This window comes from Lynx canadensis, chromosome B2 (genome assembly GCF_007474595.2).
Source record: "Lynx canadensis isolate LIC74 chromosome B2, mLynCan4.pri.v2, whole genome shotgun sequence".
Lineage (NCBI taxonomy): Eukaryota > Metazoa > Chordata > Mammalia > Carnivora > Felidae > Lynx > Lynx canadensis.
In genome coordinates this window covers 97,112,129-97,135,942 of record NC_044307.1, presented here as the reverse complement: position 1 = coordinate 97,135,942, position 23,814 = coordinate 97,112,129, and the positions used below count along the sequence as shown (strand labels likewise).

At 39.8% G+C, this 23,814-nt stretch overlaps 1 long non-coding RNA gene and 1 pseudogene across 1 annotated transcript; one reads left to right on the top strand and one right to left on the bottom strand.

Moving 5' to 3' along the window:
• The first annotated feature begins 67 nt into the window (after positions 1–67).
• On the top strand, positions 68–21,852 carry LOC115514244. The gene is made up of 4 exons (XR_003968910.1): positions 68–260; positions 14,321–14,379; positions 15,922–16,007; positions 20,047–21,852. It is a non-coding gene; the product is annotated as an uncharacterized LOC115514244 (long non-coding RNA).
• LOC115514243 lies at positions 3,288–3,775 on the bottom strand (annotated as a pseudogene).
• Positions 21,853–23,814: the final 1,962 nt, after the last annotated feature.

The following is a 23,814-nucleotide window of genomic DNA, read 5'->3' as shown; positions in this document are numbered from 1 at the left end:
CAGCGCCGCCGCGGCGAGAGCGGGCCGGGCGGGGCGCACGGGAGCGGAGGCGGCGGCGCAGCGACCCCTGCTGGAGGTCGCTCTTCGGCGGACTGCGCGGAGAACAGGCCGGGCAGAGTGGAGCCGAGGAGGCAGCGCCGCGTGTTTATTTTCACGTGGCCCGAAAAGAGAGCTTATCTTAATGTAGTGTCTTTGGATTTTCTGCGGTCACAAACTCCTTTGAACATCTTTGAGAGCTATAACGTTGTCTCCAGAAAAATGTAAGTACCCGCCAGAATTTACTGATAAAGTAAGGTAAGTTCAGAATATCTTTTCAAGACTAAAGTGATTAAAAGGTAACTGGTCATAACTGTCAGGCTTACCTGTCATGCAGTAGGTGATTAGATGGAAAAAAAAAAACAGTCTGAAAATACTGCTTAGCCGTGGGCCTTGTAGAAACAGCTCTTTTGCGATGTAAAAAGATGAACCAGAAGCTAAAGAACTTCCAAGGGACAGCCTGTTTTATATGTGGACACATTAATGTTATGGGGATACATGCTCTGTTAAATTAAAAATAGTAAGTTTTTCCCCCTTGTTTTCGGATCATCCTCCCTTCTCTTTCGCTTCCTCACCAGCTCTAGGTTTCTTACACTATAAATTCTACTGCTTCCTCACTGATTCACAGTGGCTATTTGGTTGCATTTGAGCAATAAGAAAAAGCAGTTACCATTGTGTCAAATGTTGAAATGATACAACTTCTTACATCTATCAATTCAGTTTATAATGTTGACATTTTGGGTGATATATAGTTGCATTTTCTAGTTTAAGTCATTTGTAGAAGATTACAGATAAATTGTTAAATCTGCCAGTAATAGGGGTTAATCAAAATTATTATAAACTGACAAAATTACTGTATGATTATAGGAGGAGATAAAAGAATACAGTGATAATGGGTTACATAGAATCAACTTGGCCACTGGCCTTTAAAAAAGAAACATTTCATTAGATGAATCAAGTTAGTATTTAGCTTAAAATGCTAATTAATATAAAAAAACTGCTGTGAGATTAACAAGTAAGTAGTATGTGGGGGTTGGGAGGTACACATATTTGTGATTTGTAATTTTTTTCACAGAAACACCCAATTCTTGGGGCACCTGGCTGGCTCAGTCGGTAGGGCATGTGACTCTTGAGATCTCAAGGTGGTGAGTTCAAGCCCAGCTTTGGGTGTGGAGCCTACTTAAACAAAGAAAGAAAAAAAAAAGAAAAGAAGAGAAAAGAAAAAAGAAGAAAAGAAACACCCTATTCTTTTCCCCCCTGGGCAGGAGCTCCCTCTGTAGTGCTTTACAGGGATTGCAGTTTTCACGAGGTTAGACCATGGGGTGGATTAGGTTCCCATCAGTCAACAGTGATACACTACTTCAAATCACAAAGGAGAATTTTAATTTAGCTCCAATACTTAATCTTACATAAAGAGATGAGTAAATCAGATGGCGCCTTTGGTTGGGGCCCGTAGATGAATTTAAAGTTATTTTTTAAAGTTATTTTTTTAATGCAGGAGGAGCAGCCTCACTCTAAACATTGTTATTATGGGCTGGATTTTCTTATAACTTCTCTTCCAATTTATTTACTGCTTATTTGTTTAAGTTGACACAAATGAGCTGGAGCAGAAAGTCACCTTTCCACTGCCTCACCTTGCATATCCCAAACCTCAAGGTTAATCACCAAATATATTTTAAGAACAATCCATTACGTGGGGCGCCTGGGTGGCTCAGTCAGTTAAGTGTCCAACTCTTGAGTTTGGTTCAGGTTGTGATCTCATGGTAAGATGGAGCCCCGGGTTGGGTTGGGCTCTGCGCTGACAGTGCTCTCTCTCCCACTCTCTCTTCTTCTCCCCTACCCTCAAATAAATAAATAAAACTTAAAAAAAAAAAAAACTTTCTAAAAACAAAAAAAGGGAACAATCCATTACAAAGCCCCGCCCCTTCACTCTGCACCTTCTCGAGGAGCTCATTCTTTAGGCTCTGCTCTTTCCTGAATCATCAACCTTTCTCACTCTTCCAGACCATTCCTGTCTACATGCAAACAATACACACAAGTCACAAGTTCTTATCTCACATACATGAGATATATGACATTTTTTTATTTTAAAAATTAATAGATACAATGTGATACTTTTTTTCACTTCATTTTATTTTCAAGATTCATCCCATGTTTATACATACTTTTGGGCTTCTTCATACCATTCATATATAAATTATTCACAGTTTATTTGTTTCCTTCCTAAAGAACAATTAGGTTCTGTCAAATACTGCAGCCATGGGCACTTCTGGGGGTAGGGAGTATATCACTGTGTGAAAGTTTCTCTGGGGTGTTTACTTAGAATAGGAATCTCTGGGACCTAGTGTAAGTGTGTTTTTCTTCAGTCTTACTAAAAATGGCCTAGTTTACATTCACATTACTAATTTACATTTGCACAAGCTCATGAAAGCCGTATTTCCCCTCATTCTTCTTAATAGTTCATATTATCAGATTTTTAAATATTGTCAGTTGTATGGATGGAAAATACACCTTGTTTTAATTTTAAACTTTCCCTGATGGTAGTGAGATTGAGTATCTTTTTATATATTTGTTGACTATTCAGATTTTTCTCTTCTTTATTTTTTTATTTTTTACATTTATCTATTTTTGAGAGAGAGAGAGAGCACACATACACTCCTGCACAAGTGGGGGAGGGGCAGAGAGAGAAGGAGATATAGAATCCAAAGCAGTCCAGGCTCTAAGCCATCAGCCGGAGCCTGAAGCAGAGCTGGAACCCACAAACCGCGAGATCATGACCTGAGCTGAAGTCGGACGCTCAACCTACTGAGCCACCCAGGCACCCCAGATTTTTCTCTTCTTTAATTTGCCAGTTTAATCATGCTCCCAATTTGCGTTTATGATGGATGCCCTTGCATTCTTATAACATAGTTTAAAAAAAATCACATGCACGTTTCCCTAAATAATATATTGACTTATTTTGTTCTTGAAATGTGTATAAATTATGTCATGTTATAGGTCATATCGATGATGACTGTAAATCATCAGTACAGTTTCTGTTGATAACTCATGCTTTCACTCAAAGATAGAGTTCTAAGATTCACTTATCTGTAGCTGGTGAGTTATAGTTAATCTATTTCTTTTACTGCTCATAATATTCCATAGTGTAGGCATACCATAATTTATTGTTTTTTTCTTTCAGAAGAAAAATGATTTTATTTTTTTTAACGATTTTATTTTTTTGCCAATATGTATACTTTTTCAGTCTTTTGTACAATTTTATTTTCTCCCTTCAATCATAATATGATATCCAAATTTTGTTTTAATCGGAGGGTCCGTAAACACAGGCTTATCCAGCCCACTTTCAGGCAAGGCAAATACTGCTTCTTGAAATGGTTCCACCATGGAACCTCTGGTCATCCAACCCGTGTCACCCCCCTGCTTGGCTTTATCTCAATGATACTGTGCAGCCACTTCACTGAATCTCTTTCCAGACTTTAATTTTTCCTCGGCTTCCACGATTTTGCATGTTTTTCATATAGAACGTGTCTGACTTTTACTGCACTGCCACCACCTTTGGGACCCTGAGCCTTCTTGTCAGAATGGCCACTCCCAGAGGCTGCTTCCCCTCCCCACCTTTCCCGGAACCACTTTTTCCTTTGGGTGGCATCTTTAAAACTTGCAGCTGACCTGCCTATGTGTATGTATGTTTGTGTGTGTGTGTGTGTGTGTGTATTTAATTTAACATATATATAACATATATATTATATACATTATATATACATATATAACATATATATTGTATACATTATATACATACATATATATATAGCTTAACATATATATGTATGTGTGTGTTTAATTTTTTTAGGTTATTTATTTTTGAGAGAGTGAGAGAGCAAGTGTGTACAAGCAGGGGAGGGGCAGAGAGAGGGAGAGAGAGAATCCCAAGCAGGCTCCATGCTGTCAGTGCAGAGCTGGATGTGGGGTTCAATCTCATGAACTATGAGATCATGAACTGAGCTGAAATCAAGAGCTGGATGCTTAACTGACTGAGCCACCCAGGCGCCCTTGTTTTTGTTTTTACTATATGTATATATGCATATATAATATAGTAATATATATAGTATATATTATATCAATATAATAATTATATTTTATATAGAGTATATATAATAATTATATGGTATATGGTATATGTTATATTATATACTATTATATATATATATATATATATACATACTATATATATACATCAATGTCTTTTACTATATTGGAACTATCTTTCAAATATATTTAAGCCAAAATTTCTCGGAGGGTATCAATTAAGGAGTAAAATTACTGTAATTTTGAGTATGCATGTGCCCAGCCTTATAAGATAAGCCAAACTGTTTTCCAAAATGATTATTTGACCAAGCAGTATGTGAGACTTTCCATTTGGCTCATATTCTTGCCAGCAAGTACATCTTTACACTGTCATGCTGCTTAATTTTTACTAATCTAGTGGTGTGGAAGGGTATCTTGTTGTGCTGTGAATCTGCATTTCTCAGATTACTCATGAAGTTGAGCATTTTTTCACTTGCTTGTTAGCAATTTTTGTTTCCTCTTCATCTGTTTTGTCTAGTTTTTTTTTTTTAAAGGTTGTGATTTTTAAGTGATCTCTACACCCAACTTGAGGCTCAAATTTACAACCCTGAGATCAAGAGTTGTATGCTCCCCCAACTAAGCCAGACGGGCGCCCCCAAGAACTTCTTATTCTTCTCTTTTTTTTTTTTTTTTTAATTTTTTTTTTTCAACGTTTATTTATTTTTGGGACAGAGAGATACAGAGCATGAACGGGGGAGGGGCAGAGAGAGAGGGAGACACAGCATCGGAAACAGGCTCCAGGCTCTGAGCCATCAGCCCAGAGCCTGACGCGGGGCTCGAACTCACAGACCGCAAGATCGTGACCTGACTGAAGTCGGACGCTTAACCGACTGCGCCACCCAGGCGCCCCAAGAACTTCTTATTCTTAATTTAATTATAGGGGAGGAAAAAAACTTCTTTCCTTTATCCTCTTATGTTCAGTAACTGGGATCTTGCAAATTAAAGTGACAAAAGACAGATTAATAGGAGAAAAAAACCTAGAGTTTATGTGTGCAAAGTGCATGCACACAGTAGAACTCAGTGATGAGCAGCTCAAAGGTTAGAAATCAAGGGATCATACACCATCTTAACAAAGGGCAGTAAGTTGTAGTGAAGGAAAATGGCATTGGGCTTCTAGGGGTGGTAAATTGTAGGAAGGGAAACACATAGGGGAAACTAATGGAAGAGAAGGGTTATTTTGGTAATGTCCGTTATACAGACTTAGTCTCAGGCAGTCTTGGGGTGATAAGAGTGTCTCTGACAGTTCTCTTTTTCCTGGTATGGGAGAAGAGAAGGGGAGTGCATTAATAAAGGAAAATTTATACCCTGTTTTTAGGCAGAAAGCAGGAGGGTGGAAAGCTTTGCCTGTGTCTGCTATTTCTCAGTTGCCTTCTGACCAAAATAACGCTTATGTCAAAGTGGCACATTTTGAGGTGGCATACTCTGATGAATCTATCAGTCTTATTATTAATGGTTAACACACTGTAGTTTTTGTTTAAGACATCTTTCTCGGGCCACCTGGCTGGCTCAGTTTGTGGCATGTACAACTCTTGATCTCGGGGTTGTGAGTTAAAGCCCCACATTGGGCACAGAGCTTCCCCCCCCCCAAAAAAAATAATAAAAATATTTTTCAAAAAAAAAAAAAAAAGAAAAAGAAGTCTTTCCAAATGTTGAAAGTCATGAAAGTGTCCTCTTAAAATTTCTTCCAATGTTCTAGAGTTTTATCTTCCATATTTAAGCCTATTCCATTTGGAATTTTTTTATGTGTGGTGTCAGGGAAGAATTCAATTTCATCTTTTTTCCCCCCATAAAGATTACCAGTTATCTAGATAGTCTTTCATCAGTGACCTGAATGACACCTCTGTCATATGTCAAGTATTTGTGTGTGTATGTGTGTGTTGGTAAGTTCTCTGTTACATTCCATTGGTCTCTCTACCAATACTACACGATCTTTTTTTTTTTTTTTCCTTTTTCTACAATCTGAATATAATAGCTGTGTGATAAGTTTTGATATTTGGTAGGATAATTCCTCCCTTCCCCCCTGCCCTGTACTGCATCACTTACTGTTAGATTAATTAAATGAAGAGGCCATTTGGGTCTAATGCCATTGCAGCTTACATGAGCAAAACAAAATCTAAGTCTGTAAATCCCTCATGGTTATGAAATCAAAACACTAAGGACAACCAGTCACAAACAGCCAACTAGGCTTTAAGCTATACCCAATCAATTATTTCCTTACTTTGCATCTCCATTTCCTCTACAAGTCTTTCCCTGAGCTACTGTCAATGGAGTGTTCATAACCACTTGCATTTTGGTGTTGTCTGATTCACATCAATTTTTGCTCAAATAAACTGTACAAATTTTTAATATGCCTCACTTTATCTTTGAACACTACCTTATCTGACTTCTTCAATTTGAGTTAGTTTATAACTAGTCAGTATTTTTATAATCTTGAGTTTTCCATTAAAATGAACATGACAGAGGTGCTTGGGTATCTCAGTCAGTTGAGCATCTGACTCGATTTCAGCTCAGGTCATAATCTCGGTCACAGGATTAAGCCCTGCATTGGGCTCTGCATTGGGCTCTGCACTGGGAGTAGAATCTGCTTGAGATTTTTTTTTTTAAATGTTTGTTTATTTTTGAGAGAGAGTGAGTGGGGGAAGGGGCAGAGAGAGAGGGATACAGAGGACCCAAAGCAGTCTCTGCAGTGCCGGCTGCCTGATGTGGGACTCAAATTTTTTTATGTGTGGTGTGAGGGAAGAATTCAATTTCATCTTTTTTTTTGAAAAAAAAAAAAAAAAAAAACTTGCAGTCCATGACCTTAGCCAAAGTTGGACCCTTAACTGTCACCCAGGTGCTGCTCCTGCTTGAGACTCTTTCTCTCTTTCCCTCTGCCTCTCCCCTGCTCACACGTACTTTCTCTCTCTAAAATAAAAATAACTAAACTAAACTAAACTAAAATGAATATGACATATGTTCCCTTTTGTTTAGAGCTTCTTTAATGTTTTTCAATAATTTATCTTTTTTTTTTTCTTAAGACTTTATTTTTAAGTAATCTCTGCACCCAACGTGGAACTTGAGTTTACAACCCAGAGATCAAGAGTCACATACTCTACCAACTGAGCCAGCCAGATGCCCCTCAGATACCATTTCTGCATGTATTGGGAAGATCACACGGTTTTTCTCTTTTAATATGTTTATGTGATAAACTGTGTGCATGGATTTTCTTTCTTTCTTTCTCTCTTTCTTTCTTTCTTTCTTTCTTTTTAATGTTTAGTCATTTTTGAGAGAGAGAGAGAGAGCGCACAAGTGGGGTAGGGGCAGAGAGAGAGGGAGACACAGAATCTGAAGTGGGCTCCAGGCTCCAAGCTGCTAGCACAGAGCCCGATGTGGGGCTTTAACTCATGAATTGTGAGATCGTGACCTGACCCAAAGTTGGACGCTCAACCAACTGAGCCACCCAGGAGCCCCTGGATTTTCTAATATTAAACCTAATAATAAACCATTCTTGTATAAACCCAACTTGGTCATTAAAAAAAATTCCCTTATGAAATATTTATTTATTTATTTATTTATTTATTTATTTATTTATTTTTAAAGTTTCTTGGGGTGCCTGGGGTGCTCAGTCAATGGAGCAAGTGACTCTTGACCTCAGGGTTGTCAGTTCACATCCCACATTGGGTGTGGAGATTACTTAAAAATCTTTTTAAAAAATAATAAAAATAAATAAATAAACTGGGGTTCTTGCAAACAACATAATTGAGTTGTATATTTTGGTCCACTCTTGACACTCTTATGAATTTTGTTTGCTAATATTTTGCTTAGTATTTTTGTGTCTATGTTTATGGGCAAGATTAGTCTCTTATTTTTCCTTTCTTATACTGTCCTTGTATAGCTTTAGAGTCTCAAATATATCAGCTGCATTAAGTGGGTAAGAGAATGTTGCCTCTCTTTTTATAACTGGAAGAATTTGTATAAGATTGGAATAACTTTGGTTCTTTAAAGTCTGGAAGATTATATCTGTATATCTTGGCTTGTGTGTGTGAAGATATTTTAATCTACTGATTAAATTATTTTTTAAAAATAGGACTGCCCAAACATTTTATTTCTTCTTAAATTAGTTTTAAGTTAAATTTTCCATGAATTATTTCATTATATGTTTCCTAATTAATGGCATACAATTGCTTATAATATTTTATCTTGTAAAATGTTATTTATTTACATCTATCTTCTTTATTTTTTTCTTTTCCTTAATCCATCTTTTCAGAGGTTGTCAATTCTAATAGTGTTTTTAAATACCCAACTTTTGGCTTTTAAGAAGTTCCTTTGATTATATTTGTGTTTTCTAGTTAATTGATTTATTTTTTCTTTATCACTTCCTTCTACTTTCTTTGTGTTTACTTTGTTGTATTTTTTTTTCTTTTCTTTTCTTACTTTGTTGTTGTTGTTGTTGTAGTAGTTGTATTTTTTCTAATTTCTTTAGCTAGATGCTTAGGTCAACAACTTTTAGCTTCTCTTGTTTTCTCATACAAGCATTTAAAGGTATACATTTTCCTCTAAGGACTGGCTTAACTGTATCCCACAAGTATTTTCAATTTTAGCATTCTTTGGACCACAGTTGGGATTACCGGTCTAGATTGATTTATGGAGGATAAATTCAATGTGTTGAACCCTTACTAAATATCTAAATATAGACCCCTATGGTAAGAATACTGCTGGCTTCTTTCCTTCTGCCTATAACATCAAGTACATGTATTGCATATTTTAGTTATGACTTATTCCCTCAAAGTTGCACAAACCTAATAATTTTCCCCTTTGAAAGGATCTTAGAGCCAATAGGGATGAAAGTGCCAATAACATGCAAGGAAGCAAGTCATAGAGAACATGAAACTGGAGAGAAATACTCTCAGCCCACCACAAATACACTTAAGTACCAAGATTATATTGGGGGACATGGCAGTTTTTTAAATAAACGTGTTTCGTATTTGTTCTCTACTCTAGCCTGAAGGACAAACCAAAAATTATAGCTTACTAGTAAGTAAAATGAAAAGGACAAGTTCTTTGGCCAAGAGTACCCTCAGTTCTTTGAACATGTGTTTTGGAATAACAGGGGCAGCTATTCATGTTTTGTGTAATTATGTTCAAGCTCTGAATCTATAATTTGTTCTAATTTTCTATGAACACTCCCTTGCCACCATTTTTTTAAAAAGTTTATTTGAGAGGAAGAAAGAGAGAGAGCATGAGTGGGGGGAGGAGAGGGGCAGAGAGTGAGAGAGAGAGAGAATTCCAAGCAGGTTCCACACTGTCAGCACAGAGCCCAACGCGGGCCTTGGTCCCACGAACCATGAGATCATGACCTGAGCCAAAATCAAGAGTCAGATGCTCAACTGACTGAGTCACCCAGGTGCCCCTCCCTTGCCACCATTTATTCTCTGCTATCCCACAATTCCTAAGATCTGTATTAGATGCATATTATACGGGTAACTACAAACCTTTAGAGAATTTTCTGTTATTGTTACAATGACAAGGAAAAATGAAAGAGGATTGTATTGACTTATAGATCATATGTATTTATTTAATCTTAAAAAAAATCACGTATTTTCAAGAATTTTATTTTATTTTTTTTTATTAAAAAAAAATTTTTTTTTAACGTTTTATTTATTTTTGAGACAGAGAGAGACAGAGCATGAACGGGGGAGGGGCAGAGAGAGGGGGAGACACAGAATCGGAAGCAGGCTCCAGGCTCTGAGCCATCAGCCCAGAGCCCGATGCGGGGCTCGAACTCACGGACCGCGAGATCGTGACCTGAGCTGAAGTCGGACGCTTAACCGACTGAGCCACCCAGGCGCCCCAAGAATTTTATTTTAAATAAAAATTGTATCTAAAGTGTACAACACACAAAAATAAAGCGCACAGCATGGAGATGCAATATACCTAATGAAATGATGACTATAGTCAAGCTAATTCACACATCATCTCCTCACATGGTTACTATTTCTGTGTGTGTGAGGACAGCACCTTTTGCAGTAAATTCCCATTATTCAATACAGTATTATTAATTATGGTCATCATGTTGTACATTAGCTCTCTAGACTTATTCGTTATACATAACTGCAACTTTGTTCTGAATATCTCCCCATTTCCCCACCTTCTTGCTCCTGGTAACCACTGTTACACTCTCTGCTTCTATGCTATGTGTTTGACTTTTTTATATTCCTATATAAGTGAGATTGTACACTTTTCCTTCTCTGTTTGGCTTATGTCATTTAGTATAATGTTGCACATGGCAGATATTATCATGTGTATTTATATTAGGTTAAACCATATGAGATTGCTGATATTTGATCATTTTTAACCTACAAAGATAGCAATTTCTTTTTTTTTAATTTTTTTTTTTTTTTTTTTTTTTTTTTGAGAGAGACATAAGCTGAGAAGGGTCAGAGAGAGAGGGAGACACAGAATCCAAAGCAAGCTCCAGGCTCCAAGCTGTCAGCACAGAGTGTGACATGGGGCTCGAAACCACGGACCACGAGATCATGACCTGAACCAAAGTCAGACAGTTAACTGACTGAGCCACCCAGATGCCCCTTAACCTGCAAAGATAGCAATTTCATATGGCTCAATCCTGTATAATTAGAGCTTGAATAGAAGCAGATATTATGGCATGGTCATAAAAGTTCCTTTTTCTACTAAGGGACAAAAAAAAAAAATTGGAGAAAATTAAAGAGCCACCATAAGTAATTGTGTCATATGTTAGTAACCGTAACATTGAATGCTACTAACTTAATGTTGAACTTTTGAGAAGCCATTCAAGTCTGACTGTGAAAAAAGCCTTTTCTTTGCTTTCAGTCTAAAGGGGAAGATCAGTGGTGTTTCCAATGCTTTGGCACACTAGTAAATGGGCTTTGTTTCCTTTTTAAAATTTAAAAAAAAATTTTTTAATGCTTACTTATTTTTGAGAGTGAGCGAGCAGGGGAAGAGCAGAAAGAGAGGGAGACAGAGGATCTAAAGCAGGCTCTGTGCTGTCAGCGAAGAGCCCAGTGCAAGTCTTGAACTCCTAAACCGCAAGATCGTGACCTGAGCCAAAGCTGGAGGCTTAATCGACTGAGCCATCCAGGCGCTCTGCTTTGTTTCCTTTTTTTAACAGCTGAGGGAAAATGACTGAAAAGGGGAGTCAGAAGCAAAGCTGAAAGAATAATTATTACAAAGAGCCAAGATAAATTCACTAATTCACTGTCAGGCAGTTTTCACTGTCATACAAAGAAATAAGGCTATTGCTGTTTGAAGAATCTCAAAGTCAGATGTTCCAGAGTGCATGCTGTTAATGCCATGTGTCCCCTAGAACAGTTTTGTTTTTGAGTTGCTGCAGTCTTGTCCTCTGGCATCACGTGGTCCCAGCATCTGCTCTGCCTTCCCTTTGGGTATCTCACTAAAACACACCTTCTTAGAAATTATGGATCTGAGTTTTTCACAGTGAGGAAATGCTATCCCTATCTTCCCTTTACTTAATGCTTGAGTCTCTCTCTCTTTTTTTTTTTTTTTAACTCTGAAAAGCAGGATCCAGAGCTTTGCATGTTGGTCAGTGAATGGGGTATACTCTGATAATGTGAGAACAAAGTCAGAAAATGGGATCCAGTGAAACAGGTGATGGTAATTACCAATGTAACATGCACAAGATTGGCCATTGGTGGAAACAAATCAGAAATGACACGGCCTTGGATTCAAATCTTGGCTCTACGACTTATTAGCAGGGTGACTTTGGCCATGTAATTTAACCCCATGCCTCAGTTTCCATAGCTGTAAAATGGGAATAACAGTATATCTATCTAATGGGTCTCCTGGGTGGCTCAGTCGGTTGAACATCTGACTTTGGCTCAGGTCATGATCTCACGGTTCGTGGGTTCGAACGCCACATTGGGCTCTGTGCTGGCAGCTCAGACCCTGGAGCCTGCTTCGGATTCTGTGTCTCCTTCTCTCTCTGCCTTTCCCTCATTCATGCTCTGTCTTTCAAAAATAAATAAATGTTAAAAAAAAGTTTTTAAAAAGTATATCTACCTTAAAGGATGTTGAGGATTAAATGAATTAATATATGTAAAATATTTAGGACAGTGCATGACATGTGGTAAGTAATATGTAAATGTTAACAAAAAAAGAAAAAGAAAGAGAAGAAAGAAAAAGAAAATATGAGCTCTGGATTTTTGCTCACGGACAGGGTATCTCTCTGACACCCTTCAGTAAACTGGACAGTTTAGCCATCCTTCCCTAAGCCTTCCGTCCTGCACGAGGCCACAGCAGACCTTTGTCAAAATCCCTTACACATTTATGAATTTTCTTCTTTTTTTGACAAGAGATGGTGGGAAAACAAGTGTTCTGCGGGAGGGCTCTGATCCTCTGAGGAGAAAGCAGTCCCTCTGTGCCAAGTGTGCTCTTGGCCAGCATGCTCTGCAGCCAAGGGTGCTGGCCACGTGACTGGAATCACCTGAAAGATCTTCCAGACGTTCCCACTGGACCATGCTACCAGCAGCAGCCACCGTGCATCCAGTCTGCATCGCTGCACATTGGTCTGGGCGGAAGTGGAGGCTGGTGGGAGGACGATGGGGAAACATACAACTGAGCCCCCTGTCTGTAAGCACACACACTTGAACAGCTTTTCATTTTGAGGAGTGGACTGGAACTCTGTAAGGAACTACAAGAAAAATAGCTAAGGGCTGAAGCAGTGACTTGGAGCAGTGGTTTTTCAAAGTGTGATAGCGGGATCATTATCTGCACTGGCATCACTAGGGAATCTGTTTTAACAAGCCTTCCTGGTGATTGTGATACTCAACTCAAGTTTGAGAAGCCCAGGCCTAGAGCTACAGTAGCTGTGCCCCTCCCCCCGCTCTCCGTCTCTATTTCTCTCCATCCTCATGGTGTCAGTGTCTTGGTCACTGTCCCCCTTACCACACACCCAACATCCCTTTTAAGAAAAAAGGGACTGATTAGATCTTTCCAAGCTATTATGCCTACGTGAGCCCTCAGAGAACCAGGAGAGGGGATTTGGCGTTTTCTCTCCTTGGAGATGAGAGGTTGCAAAACCGCTTTCTTTCTGCAGGTGAAAATTAGATAATCAGGCTTCATTTAGAAGCCCAGCAGGCTTTATAAACCTCATTCTCTCCAGGCACAAAAAAGCCTAAGGGAAAGAAGGTGAGTGGTTTATCCCTGATGAAGGAAGCTAGCCCAGATTGCCCCAACTAAAGAACTGAAAGGGCTTGAAGATGCATTGCTTTGAACCAGTGAGACCTTTTTCCATTCTTCTATAAGATTTAGCACCTAGGATTTCCCCCAGAGACCTTAGGTGTGATCCTTTGACACATAGTTTGACGTGAACCTATCATCTATAATTCTGTGGAGGAAACCCGCAGAACCCACGGGCACGGGCACCCAAGCATCCGTCTGGCCTCCCACTTTGGGAAGGGTAAAGGGGTGTTCCCTTCAGCTGCCCCTCCAGAGGGCTTGCTGTGGCAAAAAAAGGGCTATGCCCAGAAGTGTGCATTCCTGGAGCTTTGAGCTGTCAGTCTTCTCTAGTTCTCCCGATGAGTTGATAGATGAATGAAATGAGATACAGAATGGTTAAGGAAGGTTCTTGATTACCCAGTTTGCCAGTGGCTGAGTTTTTGTTTTTTATACAGGAAAATTATAATAAGGTAGAACTTTCCTACTATCTTGTGGGTTAATGATGTCCAACATAGTAGCTACCAGCCACATGTAGTTATCTTAAATTAATTAAAATTTAAAAATTCAGTTTGGAGATGGGGGGGCTCACCTGGTTGACTTCAGCTCAGGTCATGATCTCGAGGTTTGTGAGTTTGAGCCCCATGTCGGGCTCACTGCTGTCACACAGTCCGAGCAGAGCCCTCTTTGGATCCTCTGTCCCCCGCTCTCTCTGCCCTTCCCTTGCTTGTGCTCTCTCACAAGATAAATAAAACAAAATTCAGTTTTTTATTTGCACTTAGCCACTTTTTAAGGGCTCAGTAGCTGCATGTGGCTAGTAGCTACCCTATCAGAAAGTGCCATACAGAATATTTCCCTGACTGCAGAATGTTCCATTGGACGCACTGGTCTAAAGTGATTGTTGTTGTAAATTGATATATGTCCTACATAAGTCGTTTGAATCATTCGCTTGTTTCCTTTGTCTCAAAAGATATTGCCAAGAAAAAGAGGGTAACGCTCCGACCTCCAGCAGACTGAACTAACACAAAAGTAAGATACACTGAGGTATTTCAGTTAGTTGCTTACCTGTCTGTCGTTTACATGTCATTGTTTGGTATATATATACCTGTGTATATTTGTCCACTCAGTTATTCTTTCAGTTGGTGTGCCTTTATTACATCACTACCATATTTTGGACATAGCATAGGTACTAGCATATTGCCTTGCCCGTAAGAAGCTGCTGTCCAGAAGAGACAGACGAAAGAACAGATCATTGTAATACAACATGGTATGTTTTAATATGTATAATGATATGAAGCGCTTTAAAGAAGCAAAAAGAGGAAATAAACTCGTTGGGCCTGGCAGAATTAGATAAGACTTCTCAGAGTGGGTGATATTTGAGCTGAGGCTTGAAGCATGGGTAGGAGTTTGCCAGTGGACTGAGGCGCCCAGCTACAGGAAAGCATATGCAAAGGCACAGAGGCATGAAATGGCTGCTGTGCTGGGGACAGTGAGAAATGCAATATGCTGGGGTGGGGTGGGTGGTGGGGGGGGGGGGTAATTAGGGCCAGGTGGGCACAGGTGGTACCTGCCTTTCTAACAAGATGGAACTTTGTCCTCTAGGCATGAGCACTTATTTTAAGTAGCCCCCTTCGTCCAGCTTTAATGTAGTAAATCCTAATAAAGAGGCTGGTGGGTGGGGGCACCTGGCTGGCTCAGCCAGTAGAGCATGAAGATTCTTGATCTCAGGGTTGTGAGCTTGAGCCCCACATTGGATGTAGAGTTTACTTAAAAAAAAAAAAAAGCCTAGGTGCCTGGGTGGCTCAGTCAGTTAAGCCACTGACTCTTGATTTCGGCTCAGGTCATGATTTTGTGGTCATGAGATCGAGCCCTGTGTCAGGCTCTGCACTGAGTGTGGAGCCTGCTTGGGATTCTCTCTTTCTCTCTCTGCCAACTCCCTACTCATTCTGTCTTTCTCCCTCTCTCTCTAAATAAATAAACATTTTTTGAAAAGGGCTGACAGCTCATGTAGTTGAAGGTATCAAGGTACATTATGTGCTTCACACTGGGCTTAGCACATGGTGAGTACTCAACACGTCTTCACTCCTGCCCCTTCCCATGCACGTTTGCACCTGTTTTCTCTTAACAAGCAGCTGCTTCTTACCTGCCCTTCCACAGTGCTTCTAAGTCCCTGGAAGTGAATGATTTCTCATTTCCCTGGATGTTAAGTCTAACAAAATCTCATCCTCCTATCTATTATGGGCTCATTGATATGGTCCTTTCAACAACAGTTAAAATGTCTGCTTCAATTTATCTGCTTTCTTTCTCCTGCTAAATTTTTCTCTTTCCATTGTGATATATGACCTTTCTGCATATAACTTTACAAAAAATGTCTTTGGTCTATCTATTACTGCCCCTGACATCCTATCATAAGACAGTGTTATAAATGGAGAACTTTCAGGAAGAGCTTCATTTTTAAAAGGGCGTCTCTTATATTTGAATGACTGCAGGGGTTTCATTGCGAGTAAATGTGCCAGGCAGATACTGCTCTTAATTTTGATGTATTAATAACAGGCACCTAATTCATCCTAGGTCACTGGCATGCAGGGCAAGCATACAAATGGAGGCACATTCCAAGCGTCTAAGTATTTAAAAACTATAAATCAAGCTAACAACTGGTAAGTAAAATTTGCTTTATCTTTCCACATTGATAAATAAACCCTCATAATGACAAAAAAAAAAATAAAACATGTTTCAAGCAATAGCTTTTATGTGACAGAAAGTTGGTGAAATACAATTAAATCTAATGATGATTGCACATATCTGAATGTCCTTTTGATGAGCTACTGATTTTTGTGGTAAGACCAAAAGAGACATACATAATTCATAAATGTTTCTGTAGATCTTTTTCTTTTACTTCAGCAAAATCACTATGTTATCAAGATTTTTGGCAATGATCTAAGGGATTAAGAAAATGAGGGGTGCCTGGGTGGCTCAGTTGTTTAAACATCCCACTCTTGATTTCAGCTCAGGTCACGAACAGCACAGTTCGTGAGTTCAAGCCCCACATGGGGCTCTGCGCTGACAGAGTGGAGCCTGCTGGGGATTCTCTCTGTCCCTCTCCCTCTGCCCCTCCCCTGCTCATGCTCTCTCTCTTTCAAAATAATTAAAAATAATTTTTTTAATGTTTATTTATTTTTAAGACAGGGAGAGAGAGACAGTGTGAGCAGGGGAGGGGCAGAGAGAGAGGTAGACACAGAATCCCAAGCAGGCTCCAAGCTCTAATCTGTCAGCACAGAGCCTGACACGGGGCTCAAACTCACGAACTGTGAGATCATGACATGAGCTGAAGTCGGACACCTAACCAACTGAGCCACCCAGGTGCCCCTGCCTCTCACTCAAAATTAGTAAATAAATGTTTAAAAAAAGGAAATATAATTGTGTTCAAAAATTTTTTTTTTCAACATTTATTTATTTTTGGGACAGAGGAGACAGAGCATGAACGGGGGAGGGGCAGAGAGAGAGGGAGACACAGAATGGGAAACAGGCTCCAGGCTCTGAGCCATCAGCCCAGAGCCCGACGCGGGGCTCGAACTCACGGACCGCAAGATCGTGACCTGGCTGAAGTCGGACGCTTAACCGACTGCGCCACCCAGGCGCCCCAATAATTGTGTTCAAATACCATTTGAATATGCTTACATTCAAGTGTTTATTAAAATAGATATAAACAATAGAAAAATTAAGTGACTTTTATCTACTAAAAAGTAAACAGCAAATTATTAACAAATACCAACATTTTAATGAAAAATCTTTAAATAAAGATGATATTTTAAATTTATTTTTTTGAAAATTTAAATGCTATTGAATAGTTTAGTAAAAACAAAGCACTTTAAACTCTTGTGTTTGGTGTCCAGTGTAAGGAAATGCTCCATGCCTGTTAGAGCAAATTCACGAGTATGCAAATTTATATTTAATATCGCAAGATGTTCCTTAGCAGTTATGGGCAATTGTGTTGAATACCACCCTAAGTCATGAGAACCTCCAGAACCACAAAGTAGAACATGAAGATGAAACAAGAAAATGGACCTTCAGCCTCCTGGGAGATTACGATCTGCCATGCAAGAACCTAGTGCACTCACAGTATCTCAGGAAAGATTGACAAGTTAATTCGTTTTGTTTCTCTCCCACCTGTTTGCGCCATTCATGGCCTTCCCACAACCCAAAGCAACGTCTGTCTTTGACTTTGGCAGTGGCACAACCCACTAGCCATCCTGGCATTTGTACGCAGGTGCCTTTGTCTCAAGAGCAAAGGACAAGAGAGGTTGGAGAAGCATTTCCCTGGGGCCTGATCAGAGTAGGTACGCAGGTGCTAAGTAACGCCCAGGCCAGGAACCCCGCTGACCTGGGTCTAAGGGCAGGCCTGGATATGTCTACACTCTGTGTCTTGGTCCATTTGGGTTGTTACGACAATATCATAGACTGCGGTTTATAAACAAATTTGTTTTTCGTAGTTTTGGAGGCTGGGAAGTTCAGAGTCAAAGCAACTGCAGACACTAGACATGTAGTGTCTAATGAGGACGCTTCCTAATATATAGATAGCCCTCCTGCTGCGTCCTCACGTGGTAGAAGGGGTGAGGGAGCTCTGTGGAGTCTCTTTCATGAGGAAACTAATCCCCCATCTGATCACCTCCCAAAGGCCCTATCTCCAAATACCATCAAATTAGAGATTACGTTTCAGTCTATGGAAGAATGACAGAATATTCCACTCCAACATAGGCCTCTTGGGCATAAAGATTATTTTGAGGTGATTATTTTAAGAAACAGCAGATACAGGAGAAGCTCTGAAAATGGAGTAGAAATTAGGCTTTTGTAAGGGAAATGGACATTTATACAGGAAATCCCAGTTGTAAGGGTGTCTCCCTCTCTGTACGAGGAAGAGAAGGTTGTCTCTAAATCACAAGACTCTTGCCAGTGGAGAAGGTGCCTACCCATAATTGGTCTCCCTGACACCCTTTTTTTTTTTTTTTAAATCCTTAGTCGAAGATACCATTTAAACCTGAATTCTAAGCCACCTCCTTGAGTGTTACTGATTTTTCTCTGGGTGTCTCCCATGTGTACATGAAGTATACATGTTTAAAAAAACTTTTTTTTGTTTTTCTCTTGTTAATCTGTATTTTGTTCCAAGGGCCCTAGCCAAGAATTTACAACAATAGAGGAAAAAGATATTTTCCCTCTTCTACAATAGGAATTTTGGAGGAGACACAGCCTATAACCCTCTGGGTCTGGAATTTTATTTATTACAAACCTATTACCTCAGATTTAGGTGATAAATGAGACCTTGGCCTCTTAGAATTGTTTGTAATGGATGAGTGTGTAGGGGAGAATGATGGTGTCACAACATCATGATACTCTGTATTACACATATTTTAAAATGATGTTACTCTTTCTACTACAAGAATTTAATGAACGAGGACGTTTTTGTAAGTACACTGCCCTTCCCACTACCTACCTGACACATAAAATCAAATTAGGCACTATCATTTCTCCACCCTGGTTCCAATATATATTTTATGAATCTTATATTTCATCTGAGCATGAGTCACTAATACAGATTTAGGGCATGATTTTTGTACTACCAGTTATGGTCACCGGGGGAACCATGACTTGGAAGCTTCTTGGTTCCATTTCAGCAGGAGTGGGGATGTCTCTATAGTCTTGCTGTGAGATGGGGGGGGGGCGGTTTGAGGGGGTACCTTGGACTGCCTGAGGCACACTGACAGAAAAGTACCTCCCATCCCAGAGTCAAGGTATTTTTTTTTTGGATCTGAAAGGGGAAAATAGCCGATTAATTCATGCCTATATATATGATTATGTACATTGAGAAGATTAAACCACATGTTTGAAATTCACAGGGTCCATGTATTGCTTGCCTTTGATGTCCTGGGCTTCTGTTCTGCAGAGTGCCTCCAGTCCCTGGTGGGGCTGACTAGCCCATGACCCAGCACCTAACATTTAACATTTGCTATTTGATAGGTTGAGTTGAAAATGAAAGGGTATTATTCAGAGAGAAACTTCGAGGAGGCAGATGGGACTGGAAATTTTAGCAAAACGCCGGGACAGGTTTGGGGCTGCCCTTAGGTGACAAAGGGGAAGGCACGAGAACAGATGCATGAACATATCATGTGAACGACTGAAGCACATGCATGTTTGCATATATAATTTATGTTTGAACTGAGTGCTATGTAGGACAGAGAGAGTGGGGAGGAGCTGAGTGAGCCCATTGGCCTGAATGTGGAAAGCCCGGGCTTTAGTGAAGAAACTGTCCATCTGCAGACTACTCTTTGGACTGCAGCTCACACTCAGGGGTGTTACAAAATAAACGAAGGCACATTAAAATTATGAAGCATTTAGTTGAGCAAACATCCATTCCAAATGAGCAACACTAAACCGGAAGTGATGAGAGCTCCACTGATAGGAGCTAGGGGCAGGACTTACAGAACAGGTGCAGAAGCAAGGAAATTATTTGATTGGCTATTATAGCTTAAGCAGTTGCCTCATTTGGGAAAGATTAGTTGGCTGTTTGTGATTGGTTGCCTTTAGATTTCAATTTCATAACCTTGAGGCATTTAATAGGCTTAGGTTTTGGTTTGCTTGTGGTAGGCTGCCAAGGCATTAAAGCCACCTCAGTTTAATGGACTCCTTTAATTAATTTAACAGGGAACGGATCCTCTTCATGCAGCGGTCAAGTGAGAAACTGGAGAGTTTCTTGGAAAATACTCCCATCTTCCACCTTCCTTTGAGCCTCCTGCTCTGGTAAAATGTCATGCAAGGAAAGGACAGGGTCTTTGTTTTGACTGGCTAAAGTGGTCTCCTGCTAGGAGCTGAGGGCAAGAATATAAGATTACTTACCAAGATATCTTCCTGGGAGCCCTCTGGTATTATGATCACCTAACCCTTCTGTAAATTGCCTTTAATTCTCTCTGCCAATAGGACTTTCCCAATAAGCCAGGGCAAGTATGAAGGATAAAGTTGTAAAAACAAATGCAAAACCTATTTTCTAGCCTCTACTTGCTTTGAGGATCCAGATTTACTTTTTCTTTTATTTTTTTCTTTTGTTTTTAATTTTCCTTATTATTCTTTCTTACAAACCCTGTGTCCAGGGCTGACTTTCAATAGATCACAGCGAGGGAGCTGCTCTGCTATGTAGGAAACCCCTTCTGCCCAGAAGCAGGTCTTCTATGCATGGTTTAGCACCAGGCTCCCCACAAACCCCCTGTTGCCTGGCAGGTGAGGGGGTGGCCCCCTTCCAGCTGCTCCCCTTTCCTGGGTGGAGGGGCTCTCTGCATTGATCGCGATGGGGCACAGCCGGGAGGGACGGCTGGGCACCCGCTATCCCTGGCCAACACAAGTCCCCCAGTGCTGCGGGTTATCAATTCTGCTTGGGCCGGATTCTGACTTAGAGGCATGGAATCACAGTCCCACAGATGGTAGCTTTGCCCCAGACGATCCAGATTTAAATGATAGTAATAAATTCCTTACCTATTGAAAACAATAACAAAATATTTTTAACCTTCTCTATCTTTGTGCTTCCAATCCTTTTGAGTTTGAATTCTCTATACAAACTCATGATTGCTTACACCAGTGTCTGAGTACCCTGTAATTCTTATATCTCTGGGTGTAGTTGTTACAGAAAAGTGATGTCCACCCCCACACCCCTCCCCCCCCAAAAAAGAAAGAAAAGCGATGTCCAATATGGTGGCCACTAGTAAGTGGCTACTGAGAACTTGAAATGTGACTGATCTGACTTGAGATGTATTATTCTAAGTGTAAAATACACAGTGCATCTCAAAAATGTAGTACGTGTGGTAGATTCTAAGATAGCTCTCAATAACCTTTGCTTCGCACCTGTATGGAATCCCCTCTTCTTTGAATGTGGGAAGGGCCTGTATCTTCCTTTTAACAGAATATGGCAAAAGTGATGGGATGTCACTTCCACAGTTATGTTACATAGATTGTAATTTCCATCTTGCTAGCAGACTATTTCTGTTAACTCTCCTTTGCTGGCTCTGGTGAAGTAACCCCCCCTTTGGAGAGACCTGTCTGGCGAGGAACTCAGGAAAACCTCCAGCTGGCAGCCAGCAGCAAGATGAGCCCCTGAGTCTGGTAGCCCACAAGGAACTAAATCCTGCCAATAATTGTGTGAGCCCGGAAGTGGATACATCCCCATTCAAGCCTCACATGAGACCCCAGTCCTGGCTGACATCTGGATTGCAGTGTCAAAGAGATCTTAAAGCAGAGGACCCACTAAGTTGGGCACAGATTTTCTGACCTACAGAAATTATGAGATAATGTGTTCTGGTAAACTGCTAAATTTGTAGTAATTTATTGTACTATAGTAGATAACTAATACAGAACCAAAAAGAAGAATATCAACTATCTCATTGTTAATTGTTTAATATTGATTACAGGTTGAAATGAGAGCGTTTTGGAATATATTGGGCCAAATAGAATATTTTACCAAAATTTTACCTTTTTTTTTTCTTTTTTACTTTTTTAATGTGGGTACTAGAAAATCTAAATACGTGGCTTGCATTATATTTACATTGGACAGCACTGGCATAGAACTCCAAGGAGACAAGAACTTCCTGTAGTTTATGCAGCCCAGCATCCTGGAGGGAGTTGGTTGTTACATCCTTAGCATCACCCTGTCACTTCCTGGGGCATGCTACTGAAACAGAAAATAGTCTGTCACTTCTGGAAAAGATTGATTCACCCTTTTTGAAGATGGGGGAAGCTGTTGTATAATTTTTGCCCAGAGGTGAAATCTGCTTAGTCTTCTTACTTTTGGATGCTGCCTTCAGGGTTTAATTTGTTTCAAATTAAGAGCAGGTGGCAGATGCAATTAAAGGGAAGAAAACAATTGCAAATTAAGCACGATTTTTAAAACTTATTTGCAATGGCAGCAACACATTCAGGGAATAAATGCTAATTATTTTGAATTATTTGTTTACTCATTGTGTCATATGTGTGCCATTTACTGATTAATGCTTTACTACTTATGCCACATCCTTTATTGCTAATTAATAAAGCTAAAATGTGGGGTCCCTAGCTGGCTCAGTCAGTAGATCATGTGACTCTTGATCTCAGGATCATGAGTTCAAGCCCTACCTTGGACATGGAGCCTACTTTAAACAAACAAACAAACAAACAACAGGGGCGCCTCGGTGGCTCAGTCGGTTAGGCTTCCGACTTTGGCTTAGGTCATGATGTGCTGACAGCTCAGAGCCTAGAGCCTGCTTTGGATTCTGTGTCTCCCTCTTTCTCTGCCCCTCCCCAGCTCACATTCAGTGTTTCTCTCTCACTCAAAAATAAACATTAAAAAAAAAAAAAAAGAAAAAGCAGCTAAAATGCTATGACTAGTGAGTCTGATATACCCCCTCTGGAGGGTCTGATTTCCTCCAGGCCTATGTGCCCACTCCCCAGGAAATTGCTGCTGTCCAGAGCTATTGATGTGAATGTAGGTTTTTATAACCCTCCAGTGTGTTGGAAGATAAAATATGTAGGTTGCTGAGAATAGCTAGGAGGTAACCAAGACATTGCGTAGAGTAACTAATTGTTGTAACTTTAAACTTAATATATTATATTAATATAATATATATAATATAATTGTATGTAATTATATAAATATATTAAGATATTTGTATCTTTTAGAGGAGAGTTTGAGAAATTCAGGGAAGAGTGAGGAGCTTCCTGTAGCAGCACCATTCAACATGTCCTCAGTTATCTTAAGCAAATTAACCAGCAAAACAAAACAAACATCAAAACAGGTTAACAGTTTTGATATTAATTCATTCAAGTAGTTCCCCAAGTATCTATCAAATACTTCTTCAAACCACATACAGAATTCTCTGGAGAGGAGGGTTTTAAATAAAATATTTTCTTTCTCATTATTCTATTGGTGATGCAGTAGAGTCCCTCATAGATTGGTGCACATGGCACTGTTTGGCAGTCCTCACCCTTAATTTGACTCTGGTCAGTCATAAGCATATATGAATGAACCTCACTCAAATGAATCTCTAGTGAGCAGATGCTTTTTTAATATATGAAAAGTGCTAACAATAAAGTGAGAACAAAACAGGATGAGCCTCTCAGCTGATTCAAGGACTTATTAGCTTGATACCCAAAGATATGTGGAAAACTAACACCTATCATAAATATTCTAATTTCAAAAATGTACTTGAACCAGGATGTGTTGCCCTGTTGAGGCTGAAGGTGACTAGGGGACCAAGTTCACACCTCAGGGCATCATATCTTGTAATAATACTGTGTGTAGTATAACTCCAAGATTGAAGAAGTACTCCAGGATCAGTGGAGGTGGCCTCTAGTACATGTTCAGAGGAGTTAATGTGCCAAACTGTTTTAGCCTTATGTATATGACTGGGTGTTCAGAGAGACCATTAAGCTTCTTGAAGGTGTGATTTCACC